Source organism: Lontra canadensis, unplaced genomic scaffold (assembly GCF_010015895.1).
Source record: "Lontra canadensis isolate GAN:19392208 unplaced genomic scaffold, GSC_riverotter_1.0 scaffold133, whole genome shotgun sequence".
Taxonomy (NCBI): domain Eukaryota; kingdom Metazoa; phylum Chordata; class Mammalia; order Carnivora; family Mustelidae; genus Lontra; species Lontra canadensis.
In genome coordinates, this window is record NW_022631127.1 from 1,289,206 (window position 1) to 1,304,484 (window position 15,279).

General features: G+C 58.2%; 1 long non-coding RNA gene across 2 annotated transcripts; it reads right to left on the reverse strand.

The window, feature by feature from the left end:
• Positions 1-950: 950 nt before the first annotated feature.
• LOC116858172 lies at positions 951-6,052 on the reverse strand. Of its 2 annotated transcripts, none has more exons than XR_004380871.1 (4): positions 6,011-6,052; positions 5,062-5,240; positions 1,584-1,751; positions 951-1,331 (listed from the first exon to the last, which is right to left on the reverse strand). It is a non-coding gene; the product is annotated as an uncharacterized LOC116858172 (long non-coding RNA). The 2 variants fall into 2 exon arrangements; XR_004380872.1 differs by lacking the exon at positions 6,011-6,052 and adding an exon at positions 5,522-5,603.
• Between the last annotated feature and the right edge of the window lie 9,227 nt (positions 6,053-15,279).

Consider the following 15,279-nt stretch of genomic DNA (forward strand, 5'->3'; position numbering starts at 1 on the left):
ACCTGGGAAGGAGCATAATTCCAGACACCTCCCTGAGAGGCTCGGAAACATGGAGCTGGGTCACTGGTGTGGAAATGGACCCTATGATGACGGCGGCTTCCCAGGGTTAAAGGATTGCCTTTAGTTTCACTTGGATTTGATCCAAGAGAAAAAAAAGCTTGACATGCCACTGAAGGAACTGCTGGTCTGGATATGTGCCAATTGTCATGCTGGTCCACTCTCCCGATGACGTCACGGTACTCAGGTTGTGCAAGCACCCTTATTATCCTCCTGAGGCACGTGAGGCTCGCCGTATCAGTGAAAACTGTAAGGTTCCGGAGGCCTGGGGCATGCTAGGAACTCCTTTTTGGGAGGCGAGGACAGGCTCTTGCCCCTCCCACCATGAAGAAAGAGGCCCCAGCGCCAAGGGACCCCAGGATGCAGCAAACATCACCCTTGGAAATGCAGCCCCAACCCACTCATCAGGAGATTGCATGGGAGGGGCCCAGAGCAAGAGAAGTGTCTCTCTCTCTCTCTCTCCAGAAGGTTCAGACTGTGGTCAAGCTGCTTTGTAGTCATATGACCTGCAGATCTGATGGTGGTAGACACGGCCCCAGGTGCAGCTGCTGGCCAGCCCTGGTAAGAGGTTGCTATGTAAACGCTCAGAATGCCGAAGCAGAGCTAGGTCAGGAGCCCAGCTTCTGGAATGCTCCAGGGCCCCTGGAGGGCCTGAGCATCTGGTGATGGGCATCATGTGACCGTGTGACTGGACATGGTCACCGTCAGATCCACTCGTCATAAGGTGGCCGGGTCCAGCAGCTATCCATGGTGTGACAGATGGGGGAGCTCAGGCCGGGGCTGAGTGCGTCTCTGCATGGGCCCAGCGACAAGGCAGGCTGGGCTCCTGCAGTCCTGATCTCTGTGGTTCTACTGCCTCTGCCCACCTGTAGCTCCGGGGGAGGGGGCCCTCAGGTCAAAGGGTGGAGGAGAAAATAGGAAGGCCAGGCTCACAGATAGGCCTGCAACCAATTATGGGCCTCTGCCATCGGGCAATCCCCGTGGCAGGTCCCTCAAGGAGACTGGTGGGGATAGATGGCCCTGGAGTGCTGAGTTGCTCGCTGAGGAAAAGGGAAAAGCAGCCTGAAGGACAGGGATGTGTGGACTCTGGGCAATAGGCAGGAACCTGGCTGGTTGGTCACATCTTTGGAAGAAGGGAAGACCTGAGCCAAGGAGGTCTGGGGAGTCGATTCCTGGGTGGGCGTGGCGTGCGTGCATCTAGCCTGGAGGAGAACGGTGACAACCAGGCCCAGACTGACTTGCCCTGGGGCCACTCTGGCATTGGCACAGTGGTTCTGTGAACAGAGGAGGCGCAGCAGCAGGGCAGACTCGGTACGTGGGGCCCAGCATGCCACCCCCACTGTGGCAGACGTCCCTCTTCCAGCAGTGGAGACCAATGATGGGTCCTTGATGTGGTCACTCCGTGAAGAGGCTGGCTGGCCACCTGATGGCAAATTGGTTGCACTGCATCCTTTCCACTGGAGAGGATGGCAACTTCTCTCTACCGGCACCAATACCCTCTTGGGGAGCCTCGGGGGCTGCCATACCTCCACCAGCATCACCGCCCAGGGGCGCACACGGGTCTGATGGCCATATTTTTTCAGCCAGGGCAGATGGCTTCTCAGTTGTTTTCCCATCTGCACTGGGCACACAGGAAATGATTCCAGTGATTATTGGCTCAATTTACCCAAGAGTAGTACATCATTAGGACCATTCTAGAAGCACAGGAGAGAAATTAGACCATGACATACAACACATACCTTAGGTTATTAGGGCTTTATTCTCTCAAGGAACCCTGATGTCCTGCACAACGCTGTCTCAGACTGGGGACCATCGTACCCTGAGGAGGTGACCGTGGAACGCAACCATATGTCCCCTGGTCACATCACTCGGAAACAGCCCACCTGAGAGGACTGGCCCATTAAAGGCTTAGCTCCGGTGCTGGTCTGGGACATCCTGAGGGCTGAGGGCTTGTCCTCTGCTACATGAGAATGCCCGGAGCCCAATGGACACGTAGGACAAGGCCTTGTGGCAGACTCCTGGGAAAGAGCCAGGGCATCCCACCAGGCAAATCGAGAGCAGTGCAAGTGCTGGCTGAAGGTGAGAGGAATCCAGAACAGGTGGGAAAAGGAGACGGTGGGTATCCGTTGGACCAAGGAGGACCACGAGCAACACAAGGGACCATCGCTCATTCTACTATTCCCCGTATTAAAATCTGACAGGGATCGAGGCCAGCCACCATGGGGAACTGGACCCTGGGACACACGGACCTAAAAAAGGCCCCAGGTGGAACTGAGGAGGGGCAAGGGGAGCGGGCTTTTGTTTTCTGTGTCTGGTGCTCTGACCTCTGGCCTGGCTGACCCTGGACGGACTGCCCCTCCCAGAATTGGCCAATTCTTAGAGAGTACTCCACTGGCCCCTGGGTGCTTTTCAAACATAAACCAGCCATTCCAGAGCCCATGGCCCCAGCCACCTTTAATGGGCTCTCACACTCTGAGCCACGAGCTCCCCCAACCCTATCCCCAAGGCCTGGTCCCAGACAACTCAGGACTGCCTTAGGCTTCAAACCAGACAGCGCCCTAAGCCTGCTTACCCAGCTTACCTGTTCTTTCTTGAGGAAGCCACAGTGAAGGCTCCTGCCACAGCTGCCCTCCACCCCCGACCCCCTGCTTCCCCAGGCAGCCCCTTGGGGTGCCGCGTGCCCCCTCCTCTGGGAATTGTAATGATCTTTTCAATGATGGCCTTACTGAGCCTCTTTTAAACCTCGGACTGTCTTGGGCGACTCTGTGGCCCATGTCAAGTGCTCCTGCCTGGTGGATGCCAGCCACAGTAGCACTGTGGTGACTACTCCCTGCCGTCACCACCCCAATTCCCACAGGTGACCATGGCCTGGCTTGCTCTGGCCCATGGCTTCTTGGCCCCCCCATGAGGACCACCCACGGGGCTTGCCTGGCCCCCAGCTATATAAACCGGGAAGCACAGGGGCCGATGGGTCAGCCCCGAGCAATGCAGAGCAAGCCTCTGGCTACGTGTCCCCTCTTGTCCCTCTTGGGGGTGGACAGTTTTCAGGACCTTCCTCAAGGTTCTGCAGATGGCCCAGTGGAGTCAGTATCCCCCTGATGTGGTTCAGCAAAGCCTGTCTGTCTGCTGGCTTTCCCCCCTTCCCTACCTCCCCTTCCCCTGGTTCCCCCTGTTCCCCGGAACCACCTCCCTCAGAGATTTCCAGCACAAACGCAGACCTCATTCCTCAGACTCCCCTGTCAGCCATGCAGCGTGTGGGCCTGCCCTTCCCCGAGGTCTGTGTGAGTAGGGAAGTCTGTGTCAGGAGGAACTCTGGGCCCCCCAGGGGGCTCCTCCTTATAAAATGGAGCGACCACAGCTGCTCCCTGAGGCTGTGAGGATCCCAGAAACGTAGTACTGGACAGGGTCCTGACAGGAAAGAGGTGACAGGCGAACTAGGTGGAAGGGTTTCACGAAGGGACTATTTATAGGGACTACTGAGGACACGATGAAGTTAGAGACAGCAAGAGGGCCTTGGCCCAAGAGAACCAAGCTGGTCCAGGGAGGCCCAGGGGCGGTTCTGGGAATGCCTGACAGGCATAGAGGCAACCAAAACTGTGCCTACCGGAAATGCAGAATCCCACACAATCTCGCACCGGGGCAACCTCAGTCCGTACTGCCTCTTGGCTTTCCCACCTCATCATCTCCCTGTACAAAGGCCTGCAAAGGCCTGGGTGACCTCGGGCCTCTACTGCTCAGCTCCAGGATGGCCTTTTCCCAGGGTCACCTCTCACTGCAGGCAGAGGGCGGGAGGTATAGCGAGGGCTCCCGCATGGCTCCAGAAAGCTTGGTGACGGCTGGGACAAGCTGGGGGCAGACCCCTTCCCACCTTTGAGTCAAGCTGTGCCCGCGGCCACCGCCTAGTCTTTGCCCAACTTGGGTCCTCCGGCCCAGCCCAGCCATCCACACAGACCTTATCTCGGCTGTCCATCGAGGGCCACCTGGACAAACCAGTCCTGCCAGAAACTGGATCTGGTCATAAAGGCCCCTCCCTAGAGGTGTGTGAGATAAACCCCCATCCTCCCCAGGCCTTCGCTGGAGCCAGAGGGCCAAGGCCTGGGGTGGAGGTGGTGGGTGGTTTGCTTCTCCTCCCCCTCTCCAGCCCTCTCTCGCCTGAGCTGGTGACTCCTGGCTCAGCTCTCAGAGCTGGGGTGAGGGAAGGCAGGGGTCAGGACAGAGGGCCACTGGGGAGAGCCTAGGAGCTACCCCGTGGGAGCACCCAACACCCATTTTCCTTTGTTCGAAAGGGAAACTGAGTCCCAGAGAGCTTTTTCAGCTCCATTTGTTGAGACTGCTAATAACCTCCTCACATCAAAAGATTGCTTTTCGGGCGCCTGGGTGGCTTAGTGGGTTAAGCCTCTGCCTTCGGCTCAGGTCATGATCTCAGGGTTCTGGGACTGAGTCCCGCATCGGGCTCTCTGCTCAGCAGGGAGCCTGCTTCCCCCTCTCTCTCTGCCTGCCTCTCTGCCTACTTGTGATCTCTCTCTATCAAATAAATAAATAAAATCTTAAAAAAAAAAAAAAAGATTGCTTTTCCTTCATGTAAATCTGTCCTCTGTGGGCTCCTCACAGGCCCTGGGGTGAAGGCCTTGCCTATGGTGGGCTGATGCACAGGGGATCAGTGTGGCCATGATTCCCATCTTCCAGATGAGGAAACAGGTCAGTTGCCTAGGTCACACATGGCCAACCTGGGACTGGAGCTCCCTCCCATCTGCCTGCAGAGCCATGGCCCGAGGGAAACTTCTAGAGTCTCACCACCCTAAATAAGCACACTTACCCACTTGTCCTGTTGGCTCCTTTTAGCTATAAATTCCTGGGAGTACAGCCACTGGACTGAAGCTCCACAGGATTCTGAGCATGATTCCCACTGACAAGCCGTGTGCCAGCTGCGGTGCCCATGGGGACCCACCGTGGAAGCTAGGAGGGGGCCCCAGCCCAGCAGCTGTTGGTATTCTTGCTTTTTACCTGGTTGGTGGGAAACGACATTTCTCTGTTTGTACATCCTGGCCTCCAAGCAGCTTGTCTATGCATGTTGGTTGTTTCTGTATCTTCTGGTAGGAATTCCAGGCCTCCATTCTTTGCAGGCAAAGACAAGGGCTGGGATGTCACCAGTTGCTGCTGCTTTCTGGCCTCAGGCTTCTCATCTGCAAAATGGGGAGATGGGGCGCTCTAGGGACAACAGCCCCTCCAGGCCCAATTCCACCTAAAGGAATGCTTCTTTTCCCCCCGTCTCGCCCCAGGCCCAACTCCTGATACCAGGCAGTAAATAACTTTCCATTTGGTCACGTCTGTTTTGGTGAATCTTTTGCTCTGGGGAAAGTGGGCGTGTCCCTAGTCCAGGACCCACACCAGCTACCACTGGAGGGGCCAGGAGGGGTAGGGAGTGGTGTAGGGGGTTCTGTCATCTTGAGCTCGGTGCCATTACCAAGGGTGCCCACTGTGTGCCAGGCGCCAACACCCCAGGGCAGTCAGCCTCCTGCAGCTTGTGAGGCCAAGAGCCTCACCAGGTCCTTCTCCCTGCCAGTTCCAGCCTTCAAAGCACAGGCGGGAAGACTGAGGCCTGCGTGCACAGGGATGGAGAGTCTCAAGGACCCACAGGGCCAGCAGAGGTCTGCTCTGCTGGTCTGGGCGACCCCAGGCACAGGAGCGAGGAGGGCTGTTCCCCAATGTGCTCCACACTGATGCAGTGGGAGCTTTGGCCTCCGCTCCCCAGCCTCCAGGCCCCAGCGCCCGCAGATTCCTTTGCCTGGAATGCAAGGAAGCAGACAGGCCCAGAGAAGCCCAGCGACTTGAGCACGTGGCCCAGCATCAAGGAGATCGGGTGTCCCGGCGGCGGGAGGATAAAGCGGGTCTTCCCCGCTTGCCTGGGCCAGATTTGGGCGCCGAGACGCCCTCACACCCCACCCCACCCTACCCCACCCCCGGCCCCCCCCAGGTCAGCTGCGGGTGCGGAGGCGCTCGGCCGATTACGGAGCGCGGCCGCCAGCGGGCCATCTGCATGACAAAGGCGCGGCCGGCGGCCGGGGCGGGAGGGGCGGCGCGGGGGGCGCCTGGCCGGGCTCAGCCCCCGCCCCGCCCGCAGGCCCGCAGCTGCCCCGCTAAGCCTCCGCCCCGCGGCCCAAAGATTTGGGGGGCGGGGGCGGCACGCGAGCCCCGGCGCTCAGCTGTGTTTGCTCGGGGGGCGCCACGCGGGGCGGCGGGGCTGCGGCGCGGGACAAAGGCCCGGATCTGACCGACCCCGCAGGTGGCGAGGGGGAAGGGAGGGCGCGCCGGGGAGCGAGTACGGGGCGGGGTGGAGGGGAGGGTGGAGAGGGGAGGCCGTAGCGGCGTCGGGGAGAGGGGATGCAGGCCCGTCCGAGTCCCTGAGACCTGAGACCCCCCCTCAGGAGCCCGGGGCCCCGGGATCAACAGTGTCGCGTCCAAGGGCCTGCGTTTGGGAGCCGCCTCCAGCCCCCCCTTCCTTCCCTGGCACCCCAAATGACAAACGCTGTTAGCGTCCATCCATTCTAGGCTGCTCACGGCCGTCTACATTTGCTGTGGTCCGCACTTGCTCCCTGTGACTCAAACAGGCCCTCTGTTAATGGTCCTCTTGGACCCTCTTGTTCCCCCCCCCCCCCCCCCCCCCCCCCCCCCCCCCCCCCCCGCCTCCTCTCCCAGCAGCTCCACCCCAGCCCCGCACCCTCCCCAACCCGCTCTTTCACTTTCCCCAACGCAGGAAATGGCCCTTCTGTATTCCAGGTGCCTGCACCGGATCCCGGCATGGGCATCGCGTCCTTCACGTGTCCCGCCCCCGCATCCCCTCTGCCGGCTTGACCTTCGAAATCTCTGGAGAGTCTAAGCACCTTCTGCCAGCGCCGCTGCTGCCCCTCGGTCCAGCCCCCATAACCTCTTACCGGGACTATTCCCTCATGTTCTCCCTGCTTCTGCCCCAGCGGCCACCGCAAGGGTCCTGTCAAAACCAAAGTCGGACCTCACCCCTGCCTTGCTCCACACCCTCCCATGGCTCTCCCCTAACTCAGAGGCAAAGCCAAAGTCCTCATGGCGGCCACGAGGCCTCACCGATCTCCTCCCAACCCCCACCTCCCAAGCGCGGACTCCACTCTTTGCAGTCCAGCTACATCGGTCTCCAGGCTCTTCCTCCAGCAGCCATAACCCCCTCTCCCCCCAGGCCCACTTGGAGCGCACTCTGCCCTCACAGCTCAGGGCCTCACCACCTCATTGCCTTCAGAGGCCTCCTATGCAGCGAGGCCCTCCTTGGCTACCTGATCTACAAGGGCCACCCACCCCTTCAGCTCTCCTCGCGTCCTTCTTCACCCTGTTTCTTCTCTTCGGCCCTCTCTGCTCTGTGGCGTTTCTACACACATGTGCTCCTGCTTCCGTTGCTGCTCATTTTCTGTGTCTCGTGAACTGTAAGAGGCACCAGGGCAGAGACTTCTCTGTTTTCTGTTCGCTGTTGTGCCCCGGTCCCCCAGACCTGGCACTGTCCCCCGTGCACAGTAGCTGCTCAGTAAATATTTGCTGAATGAATGAAGACACGCAAGGCATCCAGTCCACCATGGCAACCCCGTCAGTTAGGCACGATTAGCTTCATTTTACAGATGACGGCACCCAAGGGAGCGAGCAACCGGCCCAAGATCACGCAGCTGGAGACTATGAGGGTGCAGGATTTGAATCCAGCCCCTCACTTCCTACTGAGCTCTCCAACCAGGGGCCCGGGGCCTAGTTTGTGCTCCCAGAAAGGCTTCGTGGGGTTTGGACGGTTTCAGAAAAAGTTGGCCATTTGAAAAATCAGAAGGTTTTATGCAAAAACCTAAACTTCCAGCTTTTCTGGCAACATTGAAGCCACTGGCCATAGTGGGGTCTCAGTCCCGCAGGGGTAGAGCTGAGCAGTTGCCCCTCAGATGGGGGTGTGGGCTGCCTTATTTGCCCCCGTCTCTACCAGGCTGCTTCCTGGCCAGGCCCTGCCAACCCTCGCCTTCCCCAGGCCTCCTTCCTGTGAGTTTTGGTCCTCCGGGCCTCTGTCCTCAGTGGTCCCGCTGCCTGGGATCCTCTCCCATGATTCATGGATGAGCTGCCTCCTTCTTATCAGTCAAGTCTCAGCCCAAATGTCACCTCCTCGGAGAAGCTCTCCCTGAGTGGCTAATGATCACGGTCTGAAATGACATTATTAGTCTCTTTGGTGCCTGCATACTGTCTGTCTGCTCCTGGAGAATGGCAGCTGGAGGAGGGCAGGGCCTGGGTCCGTTTTGTCACACTGGCTGGGACAGCACCTGCACCTCCAGGCACTGGGAGACTGAATGAGCGAAGGAGTGAGTGGAGGACTGGTCTGTAGTCTTCAGCCTCTGCTCTGAATACCTCCCAGGCATCAGACTCTGGTCTGTGCACAGGAGCACAGACCCCTCTGCAGGGCTCATGGGATCCGTGGGGCCAGGTTGCAGTTCCCTTGCTGGGGGAAAAGCCTTGGTGGTTTCCAGTTCTGTGACCCCTCACTCCAGCTCCTGGAGTCTTACCATGGAACTGGGGCTCTGAGTCTTCGGAGTCAGCTGAGTGACGCTGCCCTGTGGTCACTGCCTCCCCCGACTCGTGTTCCAGATGCAGCCCTGCCTCTACTTGCCTGTTAGCCTTGCCCCCATCAGGCCCCCCGCTGGTCAGCCTTTCAGGGCTCCTAGGGACAGCTGGTGGGCTGGCTAGTGGGCTGGCTGGTGAGCTGAGTTCCAGGCCTGGCTCCATTAATTTGTCCCTGTGTGACCTTGAGCTGCTTCATTTGCCTGAGCTTGTGTCTCTGACTGTAAGTGGGGACCCCTGTGCTCCCTGAGGTTTGGGAGAACTCCTGGAGCTTGTGCACAGTGCCCCTTTCCTCCCCGCCCCAGAGCATGGTGGGTGCTCAGGGCAAGGGTAGGGTGGCTCCCACCCCATAGGGAGCCTCCCCAGCTGATGGCCCAGGTGGAAGAGCAGGTGGGTGGGACTTCCAGAGCCAACCTCATGACTGTCACTCATCTGTATGTGCCAGCCGTCCAGGACCCTGCATGCTTCCTTGCGTGGGTTGTCTTGGGTGACCGCGGGATCACATGTGCATAGGTATGTGTGAGTGAACACGCATGTCTGTGATAATGCAGTTGTGAGTGACTGTGTGGATGTGTGAGACAGTGTGGGGTGTGGTGCCCGAGTGGTCTAGCCTGTCCTCGCTAGCCAGTGTGCGGTAGGTGGGAGCAAGCTTGCCGGGCCCCTCCAGGCAGTCCTGGGGGCGGGAGTCCACTGGGTCCTGGCTGACCAGGGCTGACTGGTTGGCCTGAGCCAGAAGGGACTGGTTGTCGTGGAGAGAGGGGGAGCCCTACCCCCCACCCCCCAGGGCAGTTAGTTCCCAGGACCTTGCTCTGCTGCTCCTGCTCTATGTCCCAGGACCAGGGCCCTAGGGCTGGGGGTGGGACCCTGGTGGAGGGTGGTGGGGGGTTGGAGAGGCGGGGAGAGAGTGGGGTGCAGAGCTTACAGGCTGACTCCCCACCCCCCACCCGGTCCTCCACTGCTGGGGCTCTAGCCCAGCTCCCTCCCACCCCACAGTGGACTCCTGGTGAGGTCAGGACACTTACCTCCCTGCTGTGTGGCCGCAGGGCCCAGACTGTTCACTCAGCATGCTCCCACCCCCTCCGTGTTGGCTGATCCAGTGAATAAACTAGGTGTGGCGGGGGGGGGCTGGAAATATGCCTGTTTCTAACCCCAGTGAGGCGGCCTCAGAACTGTCTCTGGGCCCCAGGGAGGCACGAGCTCCCTGGCCCCAGCTTCCAGAGAGGTTCCACAGGACTCCTACCCTGGCGCTCTCCACTCAGCCATTTCTGACTTTAGCTTCAGAACCAAATGAATCTCACTTTCCCCTGCCACGAATCCCAATCTCAGCAGCGGGGTCTGCCATGTGCCCCCTTTCTGCCTAGTTCCTGAGGGCCTCAGGGGCCTGGAGAAGAAAGCTTCCTCTCCGACTGGACCTGTCAGAGAAAACTAAGGCTCCACAGGGCCTCAGTTGGGGTCACTTGCCCAAGGAAGGCCTCCCTTGGCCTGTCTCTGATCAGAGGAGGAGGATGTGGCTCCCCTGTGGGAAGTGAGCCAGAGACCCCAGGAGAAAACTGTCCTCCCTGCCTGCCCCTCTGGAGCCAGGAGGAAACACAGGAGAGAGAGCTGGGGCCCTGGGCTCAGTGGAAACTGGACTGGCCAGCCGGCGGGGCCTGCCTGCCTGGTTCTGGTTCTAGAAGTGTCAAACGTGGGACAGAGGCACAGAGACAGACAAACAGGGACAGAGACACACACTTCCACATGTGCATGCGCTCAGGAGTCCGCTGGAGATAGGACACGGGCCAGGCAGCCTCTGGTCTTCGCAGATTGGGACTCCGAAAGCAAATTGCGAACCCCAGCCCAGACCGGCTTTAGTTGTCCATATCCAAACCACGGTGCATGTGTGCATGGGTGTGGACTTGTGTGTGTACACCTGCGGGGGTGGGAAGGGTCAGCGGGAGCTGATCTGTTCCTGGGACTGGGCCACCTGAGCACAAGGACAGGCATGTCAGGGTGTGGGGTACTGGTCCAGGTATAAGAGAGGAGACTCGCACTTGTGTGTGTGTGACCAAATTCGAGTGTCCCTGTGCACGGGAGTGTGATGGCCACACCAGAGCCAGCCCAGGGCTGTCATGAGGACCCTGGGCAGCCATGACCCCAGCCCTGGCCTAAGCCCTGGACCCCCAAGCCAGGAGCTCTGGCCTGCCCACCCGGTTGCTTTTGTCTGTTCCTGAAGTGACAAGAGACACACAAAAGGGCTTTTAATTAAATCAAAGGAGGGGGAAACGGGCCAGCCGGGCCACTATTATGTTACCCAACGTGAAAATGAAAACTTATTTTTAAAGCTCTGGTATTAATTTGAGATTATTCAGATAGTTAATTAAAAGTGCAGCATGTGTTAAATATTATTTCAACAAAGATTATCATCGGGCCTCCATGTAATGCGATCCTCGGGCTTGGGGAGCTTTATGCAAATGCTCTGCAGCCGGGAGGAAGGGCCTCCAGCGGCCTGGTGGCAGGCAGGGCAGGGCAGGCAGCAGAGGGCAGGGTGCTGGGCAGGCTCACCTCCGCTCTGGCTCTTGCCGACACAGACGGAGTCCCAGCCGGGCCCCCTGCGTCCACGCCTGGGGGAGCAGGGAGACTACCAGGCCCGGCAGCAGGACCCCCCAAATCCTCCAGATGGCACTTGGGGTGTGCAGGTGTGTGTGTGGGTGTGAGCAGGGGGCCGCGCACAGGCACGGGGACGTGTGTGCTCGTGAGGCTGTCTCGGGACTGGATGCACATGGTACCGTTAGCATGCGCATGAGCTGGGACATAGGTGGCATGTGTTTGTGCCCTGGCCCATCTGTTACATATATACCCATGCACACGCGATGCACATTTGGGTACTTGTGTGTGTTATGCGTGTGCATGGGCATCTCTGGGCGTGGGGCAGCTGGGGCCCCTGTGGACTGTGCCCCCCGTGATCAGCCTGGGGCCAGTCGTGTCACCTCTTGGCCCCTCAGTTTCTCCATCTGTAAAATGGGGATAAGAAGAGTATAGTCCTCACAGGGAGGACAAGATGAGTATTAGATGAGCTCACAGACGTAAAACATTTCGACAAGCCTGTCCTAGATGAATGGAACACAAACCACGAACGAAAGCCACACACGCAGTTTTCAATTTTCAGCTGCTACCTTTGAAAAAATACAAGTGAAATTCATTTTAAATCTTTTATTCAGCCCAGTATATCCCACTTACTGCCATTTCAACACGGGATCAATATAAAAAAAACGATGAATGTGATAGGTCAGCCTCCGTGTTTCGTACTCTGGCTTTGAAGTCCGCGGTGTGTCAGACATTCAGCTCATCTCAGTTCAGCTGGCCACGTTTCAAGTGCACTTCACAGGCTTTGAACCTGCTGAGAGCCCTGAAAGCGGAGGCCAGTCTTCCCGGGTTCTGCAGGCGGCTTTCCTGGAGGAAGCCTCCCCCTCGTCCCATGCAGGGAGAGCTGGAACGGTCGGGGGAGGGGGAGCAGCTGCGGTGAGGTCCCCTCTCCAGGACTCAGCCGCAGAGGTGGGGGCGGCAGCACTGGGTGGGTCTGAGAGCAGAGGCTTTCGGGCCTGGAACACTGGCGCCCCTAACGCCCTCTGGGCCCCTACCCCTATCCTTAACTGGGGGCCTGTCCTTGGGTCGCCCCCATCTTACACCCACACACAGGAATGCTTAACAGGGGTGCCCGAGTCCTGAGGGTACATTGGGGCATGACCCAGTGCAGCGTCCAAAGGCGCTGGTCCCAGTCCCCAGACCAACGCTGCGCCCGGCCACGCCACTGTGCGCTTCCAGCCGAGTCGTGGAGGCGCGGGCCGCTCCTGCCCTCTGTCGGCGCCGGGCAGCAGCGCAATGCTCCCCCACCGCAGGGGCCAGACGGCTGTCACCGCGACGGGGCAACAGCCGTGTGCCCGCTGCCCACCGCCAGCACTACCGTGCCAAGATGCTTCCCATGGCAGGCTTCATGGCAGGCAACCCTGCTCAGTTTTGCAAATCAGAAGGTTGAGGCTCAGAGAGGGCCAGTGTCCCATTGGGGTCACACAGCAGGATGGCAGGGAGGGACTCCAGGGAAGGTCCAAAGGCTGGTGTTAAGTACACTTCTGGGAGTCCCACTGGGTTCGAATCCTGGCTGTGCCCCTCATGGTCCTGAGGCAGGTGACAGGTCTCCGAACCTCACAGTCTCTTGACTGTAAGCTGGGGATGACAGTGGTCCCTCGACTCTGGGTGGCCATCAGGATTGAATAGGAAGGTGTATCTAAGGTTTTTAGCACATTCCCGGCACACAATGAGTTCCAGTAAATCCGTCACGGTCCCAGCATCCTGACATGCCTGCCTCAGGGCCTTTACACATGCTCAGTCCCCTGCCAGGAACCCTTTGCCTGGGATCTTGGGCTGGACTGGTCTTCCTCATCCCTAGCCTCAGTTCAAAGTCACCTCCTGGGGGATGCCCTCCCAGATCATCCCCTCCTCCTTTGCATCCTCAGAGCCTTTACCACCGGACATGATCTTCCATGTTCATGAGTTTTCTTGTATCTTCTCTGCTTTCCCCACTGGACTGGCTGGCAGGCCTGGGATGGCAGGGCCTTGCTCATCCTGACCGCTTGCATCCCTGGCCTAGCTCAGTGCCTGGCCATAAGTGGGTATCTGATAAGTGTGTGACTCTTGGTTTCCACTCAGGTCGTGATCTTGGGGTCGTGAGATCAAGTCCCATATAAGGCTTCGTGCTCAGTGGGGTTTCTCTCTCCCTCTGTCTCTCCTACTCGTGCTCTCTGTGTCAAGTCAGGTGGGAAGGCAAATTGGGACAAGCCCACTGGAAAACAGGCAGATACTTAGAAAGTATCTTAACCATACAGCCCAAACATTTCCTCAAGAGAAGTCAAAACTCAGGTTCGCACACAAATCTATAAATGAATCTGTCCATAAGCTTTTTCATAATCACCGCAAACTGGAAACTAGCCACATGTCGCTCAGCTTGTGAGCAGACGAATGGACCAGGGTGCACCCACAAGCTGGGACACCACACAGCCACCACAGGAGACAATGTGGACACACACGGCACCCGGCAGGGACCCCAATTGCCAGGCGAAAGGAGCCTTGCTCAGAAAGCTATACATGACAGGATTCTGTTTATGGGTCATTCTAGGTGATGCAAGTCGGGACAGAAAACAGCCCAGTGACGATGCGAATGTGGGGACAGGAGCCAGCCCAGCGACCAGCAGGAGCAGGGGTGGGGTCCAGCAGCGCCTAGAGGATGGTGGGCAGCTGCTGTGTATTTTGACTGGGGTGGGGGGGCTTGCATAACTCTTCATGTTTTTCAAAACTCACAGAACTGTACTTTTAGAAGGTGATTTTTACCGTGTATTTCAAAACAACATGTTTTGAAACCCAGAGTGGTAGACTGATCAGAGTCATGGAGCCCTCGGGTCCCACATGCCTTCTGGGGGGGGGGGGCAAAAGGAGCAGGTGAGTCCTGTTGGGGACCAAGTTTCCATCTCCATCAAGCTGGGACCCCACCTCCGAGCAAGGTCTTCTCCTCAGTGAGCCCCCCAAGCCCTAAGCCCCACGGCGAAACTTGGTGGGGGGTCGCGTGGACGGGCAGGATGGGCCAGGACCATGGAGCCTGAGGGTCCAGCCAACCCCATCACCTCTTATTTCTTGAGCTGGTGTGGGGGGATGGGAGCTCACTGCTTTATGTGCTGTGCATTTTTTGCTTGTTTGAACTGTTTCCTTAATAAACACAGCAAACCATAAGCTCATTTAAAAATGAGAACAAGGGGCACCTGGGTGGCTCAGTTGGTTAAGTATCTGCCTTCGGCTCAGGTCATGATATCAGGGTCCTGGGATCAAGCCCTGCATCAGGCTCTCTGTTCAGCAGGGAGCCTGCTTCTCCCCCCCCACCACCTGCCTGCCTCTTTGCCTACTTGTGATCTCTCTCTCTCTGTTAAATAAATAAATAAAATCATAAAAAAATTAAAAGAATAAAAAAGAGAACAAAATCATTTCCACAGCAGGGTCTCGCCGGCCCCTCCTGCAGCCCTGGGAGGACGCATGGGTCCACCCACCGGACAGAAGCAGAGACGGAGGCTTGGCCGGCACAGGGGACCACCAGGGACAGAGGCCGGGGGCCTGTGTGTCTGTGGATGCTGGGCACCGCGGCTTCCCCTGACCACCGTCCAGTTCTGCCCCCTCATCCTCCAGAGAATGTAAACCGGTGCCCCGCCCGAGCAGGCTCTGGCCCAGGACCAAACCATGCAGGGGTGTCCCCAGAGTCCTGTTTCTGTTTTAAAACAGTTTTATTGGGATAAAATTTACATGTCATGAAGCTCCCCGCTTAAAGTATATTATGCTGTGTCTTAAGTATATTTACAAAGTGTGCAACCATCCCCACTAAGTTTAGAACACTTCCGCCTGCCCCCAGAGGGACAACATATGTACCTGCAGTCACTCCCGTCCCACCCCCTGCCCCCGATCCCCCCAACCCTGGCAACCACCTAGAAACTTTGTGCATCTATTGATTTACCTGTTGTGGACATTTTGTGTAAATGGAATCATATAGTACTTGACCTTTGGTGTCTTGCTTCTTTCACTGAGCACGATGTCCTCAAGGTTCCA